Here is an 8,562-nt window from a genome sequence, read left to right as displayed (position 1 = left end):
CTTGTTACCGCTGTCAAACACCAAGTATTGTTTTGAAAACCCACCCACACAGGCACGGGGAGAACATGCAAACTCCACACAGGTGGGGCCGGGATTGAACCCCGGTCCTCAGAACTGTGAGGCAGATGCTCTAACCAGTCGGCTACTGTGCCGCAGTGGATGCATTAATGACTGTATTTACTTCCTGTCATCTAATAGAAGACTTCTGTCACTATACCTCACTGGCATAAATAGAGGAACAAAGATACATTGTTTATTGTAAACAGAATTTTTTTGAGCAATTAGGCACACAAGTATATGCAGTAAATGAACAGGTCATTTAAATAGACACATTCCGCTATCATATGATCGGATCGGTGATCGGTTATCGTTTTTTTAAACCCGCTGATCGGGGATCGGCCCCAAAAATCCTGATCGTGTGAAGCCGAATTGAGTCATCTTTCTTCTATTCCGTCACACTGCAGCTTTACCTCTCCACGAATATTACCCGTCTCTCCTTTGCTCTCTGCTTCCCACTTTTGCAGCCTGGAATCATCCATCAAGGCAATGAGGAAATAATAGGTACTCCCTCTTACTTGGCCGAAGTGGCTGCTGTTGCTTCCATTGTAACTGACATGAGTGATGACCTTGGAGATGGAAGGCAGGCCATATGAATGAACTCATCTGGGTGAGGCAGACAGATAGACAGAGAGGAGGAGGTTCCATTGGAATACGTTAAGCGAGCAAGGGGATTTGGACCTCTCTGATCCGTTACCATTCCAGGGCTTTTGGTTCTCTCTTTTCCAATTCACACTGGGTTTAACTTCCAAGGACTTTCTCCTTCTTCATGGATTGGAGAGGTCCTTTTAAAACAAATAGCCTGCCTATTGAAACACGGCTTTGGTGTAAATGCCCACATGATTTATGAGCTATGCGCTTTCCGCTAGAATTGCTTAGAGGACACAGAGTATTGTATTGTATGTTGCTTTATAAGCAGACATTCCCTCGGCAAACAAAAGAAATGTGTCATGCTTTTCAAAAGTCTTTTATCACTTTTTGTTCTTGTGGCAGCTTTTGTTTCACCCACTGAAGAGGTTTCGAGGGGAAGACATCTTTCTGTAGCCCTTTCTTAGTTTTCTTCATTCAAAACGTGTGCTGGGTTTTTGTCTCTGCTCCCACAGACTAGTTTGGATTACACATCACCTTTCTGTCTCCAAAACCTTCAAGGAGGAGGATGGGTGAAACAAAAGTCACAACTGATGCTGCTCAAGAATTCTTGTTTGATATATGCACTGTACAGCTAACAGTATGCAGCTGTTTACACCGTCTAACATGAAAAAATGCCTTAGGGTGTTGTAGAGGATAGGCATCAGGTGTACAAAAAGCATGTGTTTTGTTTGCATGTGTTTAAGACTGTTGAGCTGCAATGCATCTGGGCCTCATGAATTATTTGCGAGAGGAAACTTTACGCCAAACTCAATGCGTCTTAGACTATGCAGTCGTATGTGTGTGTGTGTGTGTGTGTGTGTGTGTGTGTGTTTGTGGTCTCTCATCACACAACCATCTGGCCAGTCTTGAACACTTAGCCATCACGCAGTTGGTCCAGCCAGGTGGCTGAATATGCGGGTGACCAGGTGGCACGAGCAACGTGCCAAGACCTTTAGCTGTCTGGAGCTGTGCCATCAAATACTACACTACTAATATTTCATTTATTGATATTTGAAGGTTTTCTTTACTGACACGGTCACCTTGACCCCATTAAGCAGTCGGTCATGTTTAATAAAGCGCAGCTTTTTTTTCTTCTTATCAAAAAGTGTCTAGTCGACTATGATCTATTCATCTGTTTGCGTTTACTGTGTGGATTTTGATACATCGTAAGATATCCCTTTGTAAATTCAACTGAGGGAACATGTACGTCACAGCAGCTAAGAGCAAAGAAGGAACACTGAGATCACAAGGTAATTAAATATCTATCAGTTGTGTGAAGAAAATACAAATACAGAGGAACTTCTGCATTTTATGCCTTTGTCATTCATCATTAAAGTGACGACTGATTATTTTAATGTGTTTTTTAACAATTTCCTATGCTCATAAAATGCAGTTGTTTAATTTTTACAGCTGTATGTTTGGTGGCAGTTTGATCCTGGAGAACATTATTTATGTTATAATTTATATTTCCATTTTTTCCTCTGGGACAAATAAGAACAACGTGCATGTTGACCTGCCTTCCAAAACATATTGCGTCAAACTGTTACACAACATAATTATCGTTGCAGTATAAAGATATTATTTAAAACGTGGTCAAGGGCAACACAAGTGAGTGTATTGAAAGAATGATATGAAAAGATTTGTATTGTGACGGAATACTACATATGCGATCATGTGTCATAAACATTCTTTTTAGTTTTGCTCTTATTTGCATATGTATGTATTTATTTTATTTAACCTTTATCTATCCAGGTAATGCAATTGAAAACAGATTCTCATTCGCAATGCCGACCTTGCCGAAGAGTAAAATAAAGTACAAACATATATGAATGCATATGAAGGAGCTCTGTCTTCCATAGAAACCGTCATGAGAGTTGAAATGGCAATTATGTAAATCAATTAAGATCAGTAGCAATATATGATTTATATCAATCCCTGGGTACCATGAAAAGGTGCCCACAAGGAGATGTGCGCAATATAGCGATGACATCAGAGCAACATGATTGGTTGCTAGGTAAGTACTTAGTGATGACTAATCTTAGCTTTTTTTGTGCATGACCTTTCCATTGATCTTCTTAGAGTGTAAAAAAGCCATTATTTTCAGAAACAATCAGTGTTTGGCATTGGAAAAAAATGAACCTATCCTTAATCAATGTCACATTTTGAATTAGATGAGATGGGCGTACAGATCAGCAGAAGAATACTGACAGAAAAACTTTTTTTTCATGCACATAAAAGATGAGAGTGAATATTTGTCTAGTTATTGCTCAGAGGAAATATGCAGCTGCTGGATCATTGAACATCAGTGCAAGTTACTTCCAAAGTCTACTATATTATACATTACTTGTTACTGTCACAATATGACTGGTAACAATATAAGTCTATCAGAATTGTAATGACAAATGAGTTACGGTACTTTCACCAAAGAAAACAAAACAAATTATGACATTTAACTTTAATGCACCGGTGGCCTTTAACAAGACAATAGCTAATGCCAAGGCGATAGATAACAATAAAATCATGTTAATAGGCCTTTTTTCCAATAAATCTAACATTATTTGTTAGCGCTTCACTTTCTGGATAAAAACAACATCACTTTCAGTCCAGATGTGCTCTGACATGGCCTACCTTTACGTGTATTTTGGCCAAATACTGTTAATCTTTTTCTTGTGCATAGTATCGTGTGTAAGTCAAACAAGGTACTGTATATAACAAAATCAAAACACTAAATCGACCAAGTCCAGAAAAGCAAGGCTCAAAGTAACAAAGAAACACAGGGAATAACTCACCACAAAAGGAAACATAACATGACGAGATTAACGTGACAAACACAGCAACATCAATGAAGAGACACAGACTGAAAGAAACCAGGGAACTAAAGATAACAGATAGCAAGATAACAAGGCACAGCTGGACAAGACACGAGTGGCTGGAGGGAGCTGATTGGTTGATACGAGGAACAGAGCTAAAGAGGGTTAAAATGTATGTGTTGCTACATTTCTAAACAGTAAACGGTGGTCTTAATAATAATTTACTTTACAGCAGTGATGCTACTAAAATTGTTGTACTTCTGTAGCGTGTTAATCCAAACAAAGTTATGCCAAAATTAAAACACGGCAAAATGGGTACGCTGCATCGCGGTGTAACACGGTCCTCGGCAAGACTGGTTGGCCTCTGGTTTAAGATTTCAAAACATTGATCGTGATTTTTTTTTTGTTTGTTTTCTCAGTTTGAGGCTTCGGAATTATGCAGGTTAATAAAAGAAGGAACTATCTTATGTGCAGATTTTTTTTGTTGCTGTGCAAAGTTATAAAAATAGGCTCAAAACATTTGTACTTTTACTTTTGTAGTTTAGTACATCTAAGCATCTGTACTCTTTTATTTTTACTTCAGTAAAGAAGTTCAATCATGACTTTTTTTCCCCCCAACGTCTTTGTTCATGTATCTGTACTTAAGTAGAGAGTGTGAGTACTTTGCCACCTGTTTCCTACGAGTGTGTGCATGCGCGTACTACTTTTTTGTTGGACTTATCAGCATCGGAGCAGCTCCACAACCCCATGCCATCGACTACCATGGCAACAGAGCTATTACCCCCTGTCGTGTCGTCACAACACACCCTTCCTGTCTGCACCGCACATTCATTCACCTCCTTGCTCACCCAGTGAAATGCCCTAAATCAGCTTTGACCTTCTACATTTAAAAAGAGGAAACAGCACAGTGCCTTATTTCAGTGGCAGGTCTGTGTGTATGGGCATGTGTGTAAAATGGCATGCTGTTCGTCACCAGTCGGGCGGGCTTGCCAGCATTTGTGAAAGTCGCAGGTGGCCATTTTTAGATACAACGAAGTAAACGATCTCTTTTCAGAGAACAAAGTCGTTACTTAAACCAAATAGGCTCGTGTTTTTTTTTTCAACTTCCTCCGAAGTTCCTCCTTCCTAACGTAAAAAAGATGCAGCGAGGTGAGCCAACTGTGGTTGCGATCTTGATTGTTATGGAAGAAAACAGTGACAGAATGTGATCCAGGGAGCATTGATGACAACGGCGGTACAGAATTGGAGAAGTAAGATATTCCCCCCATCCATGGCCTTATTTCAGAAAACCGTTCAGGCTGTACGCCACCTCTCGCCCGAAGATAGCTGGGATAGGCTCCTGCACGCCCGCGACCCTGGTGAGGTTAAGCAGTACAGAAAATGGATGGGTGGATGGTTGATGTTGTCGGCTCCAAGAATGAGACGTGGCGAATGTTTTGTGCTATTGTGCCAGCCTAAATTATGCCAGCCTAAAAACTACGACCTTTTGGCATTCAGAAAAATATACACGTATGGTGTATTTTCAGTTCTCATCAAGATAATTTAGCATTTTTGTTAGTCAGTTCACAACGGTTATCAAAGCAATGAACACTTTTTCAAAGCGCGTCCAGTTTCTTTTTCTCAGTTCGAGCAAGTTAAGAGGGAAACTATTGCGTGTGCATACAATTGTTCCCCCCCCCCCCCCGCTGTCCCATTATCAAAATGGTGATTGTATATAATCAATAATTTTTGGGGAAATGTGAACTTTTTACCTGACAAAAGTACATACAAAGTCCATACTTTTTTCTTTTACTTCAGTCAAGCAGTTGAATTTGTACTTCTACTTTTACATCCATTTTTTTTTCACACAAATATCGGCATTTCTATTTACCGAAAGTACTGAATGTGAATACTTTTGGCACCTCGGGTCGTAATGCGCAGTACTTTTGGCTTTGTGAGGGTTATAAATATGTAAAATAAGTTCAAATAGACATGAATAGTGTATATAAAGACTAAAGTGCACAGCAGGCAGCAGCAAGTCATCAGGTGTACGGTGCAACCGCTTCAACGCTAGCATGAATGCACATAATATATTTGTAAAAAAAAGAGCTGTCTGATGCAAAATGATTTGTGCATAATTATGCTATGTACAAATTATATAGGCTGTGTACAAGGGGTACACGTACAATGTAGAATTTTATCACAATATACCGTATTCATCAAGAAATATGCATGATAAAATGTTTCTCTATAAAAGCACTCACTAGTGCACATGTTATATGATTTGTTGTTGTGAGACTGATTGCCCGCATCCAAGAAAAGCACTTTCTCATGGTGTGTTTAGCGATCGATGCACTGTTATTGCACCAGCCTCTGTGACAATCGCATATTCAAGCTCCAAGGTGTACGTGCGTAAAAAAAAAAAAAAACAAACATGGTGGTGCCCTGCAGTGCAGTGAGCGTGTGCGCCTGCTCCTTGTCCCTCTCTCAGATGTTGTAGGTGCTAGTGTGCTACACTCGCTGTGTCAAGATAACCAGGCCTGACAGATGCTTCTCCTCATTATTCAAATAGCTCGTCATGACTGTGAGAGGGAGCCACAGAAGATGTTGCTTTTATCCTATAGCTCATATGCACTCTGGGCCACATTACAGTGACGTTTACAATGAAATATCACCGCCGTATCATTCGCCATCATATTCCCGCCCATACGCTAAATGTATTGATCTATAAATATCACATCTCTCCTGCTTAACAGACCTTACACGCAGCAGTTCCCAAACAGTGGGAGATAGATGAACGTCCATTAAGGTAGTTAGCTGGCTCGCTTTGAGGAGCCAACCTGGCCAAATTGACTTCTAATATGTACCCTTGGTAGTCTAATCACTTTGACCCACTAAATGGCCTCCTCGGCGGGGGGACGTCCTGGGAGTCGAGGTAAAATAAGTACAATTGGATTCAATTGGCATCATTATGTGTGAGAGGGAGGAGGAAAACACAAAATAAACCATGTGACCTTCGTTATGGTAACTACAATGGATTATTGATCAAATCATAACAGGTGGTGCCTGATGGCAAAAGCTTTTTTTTCAAATGTGTTGCTTAAGCTTTTTTTAAGTTGGATTGGTTGCATTGGAATATGTTCTTCAAATAGATTCTTTACACCACACCGACCGGTTAACTTGTTTCTGTTTTGTTTTATATTCCGCGACTTGCAGTCTTGTAGCTCTCGGCAAAGTTAAAAGTGCTGTTCATAAAAGGGAAAAAAGGAAATCGAACCGGCTTATTGCCCTTGATTTATTATGTTCTGTTTTGTTTACTGTGCACTGTTTTTATTCACTTTGCCCTGCACATCTGGTGTTGATTTAAGATTTCATTTTATTTTTTAATTATTTTCATGTTTTGCATGGTTTCCTTGGGTGTTTTGTATTAGTAGTAGTATGTCAGCCCCAAGTGTGAATGTTTTTTAAGTCCAGGTTAAAAACTCGTTTTTCTCATGCTTTTTAGAGCATTTACACTTTGAAATTAAATTGATTTGAAATGATATTTCTTGCACTGTACGCTGTTTTAATTTTTATGTTTTTCTCTTTGTTTTAATTGTCTATAAGCTGATTTTGTTTCTCTGTTTTTAAATGCTTTTAATCATGTAAACCACATTGAGTTACCTTGTGTATGAAATGTGCTACATAAATACATTTGCTTTGCTTTGCTTTCGTAGTAGTAGTAGTAGTAGTGTTGATGTGCTTTGTGTGTATGTACAGTGTGGTAGTATGCCACTTCTTGGTTTGTGGTGGATGATGTAGAGGAGACACCGTATCATTTTTCATTCTGCTTTTATCATCTTACATCCAATGTTAAAAAGCAAAACAATATATGTACATTTCTTTAGCAAACGTGAAAACAATAATGAACCACTGTAATTGCTATTTATTAGCCAGCTGACAATGTTCTGGTCCAAGGAGAACGCCGCAAATAGGATTACCCTTTCTGCTCTGGTGCGGGAGGAGTGATTCCATTGTAACACACAAAGCCAAGAATCAAAAGGAAACTACCTCTCCATTTTTATCCAGATTTACACCAAAATCTATCTGGTTCTACTTCTGCACATGTGCAACTTCTTCAGACAACTTTGAGGAAATGACCTGCAGAGGTTTTACCTTACCCTCCAAGCAATCTAACCAACCGTTCAACCAACCGAATCAACCACTCAACCAACATCTGAACAAGTGGATTCACCCGAGTGTAACAGTAACCCCGTCACACACGTTGCTTAGTGGTTAGCACGTCTAAATCGCAGTTCTGAGGTTTGGGGTTCAAATCTTACTTCTGGCATTCCTGTGTTGAGTTTGCATATCCTCCCAATGCCTGCATGGGTTTTCTCCTCGCATATTCAAAACATGCATGTTTGCTTAATTGAAGACACGAAATTCTTCATAAGTTTAAAGGTGCGTGTGACTACTTGCTTCAGCATACAGGATGCGTCCTATGGCTGACGACCACACTTCTCTCCCACGGTCAGCTAAAACAGCCTTCAGATCGACCAGAATAGAAAAATGATGGATGGAAAAATGGACTGATGGATTGACTTACCGGTATTGTTTTTACAAAGCAGATTGAATTCCGAAGGAAAGAAGCATCCCGTGCCGTACCATAAGCATACCACTAATGTGAATATTCCACAGCTTTTCTTCTTCTTCCGCCATTCATTTTCTTTTTTGCCAGCTTTCACAGTGGCCTTTGAGACAAGTTCAATAAGACGAAGAGAAAAAGTCAGGGGAGACTAGTAAGGCGGTACATAGATAGATAGATAGATAGATAGATAGATAGATAGATAGATAGATAGATAGATAGATAGATAGATAGATAGATAGATAGATAGATAGATAGATAGATAGATAGATAGATAGATAGATAGATAGATAGATAGAACCCCAATTCCAATGAAGTTGGGACGTTGTGTTAAACATAAATAAAAACAGAATACAATGATTTGCAAATCATGTTCAACCTATATTTCATTGAATACACTACAAAGACAAGATATTTAATGTTCAAACTGATAAACTTGATTGTTTTTAGCAAATAATC

Source organism: Phycodurus eques, chromosome 18, assembly GCF_024500275.1.
Source record: "Phycodurus eques isolate BA_2022a chromosome 18, UOR_Pequ_1.1, whole genome shotgun sequence".
NCBI lineage: Eukaryota > Metazoa > Chordata > Actinopteri > Syngnathiformes > Syngnathidae > Phycodurus > Phycodurus eques.
This window is presented reverse-complemented; position numbering follows the sequence as displayed.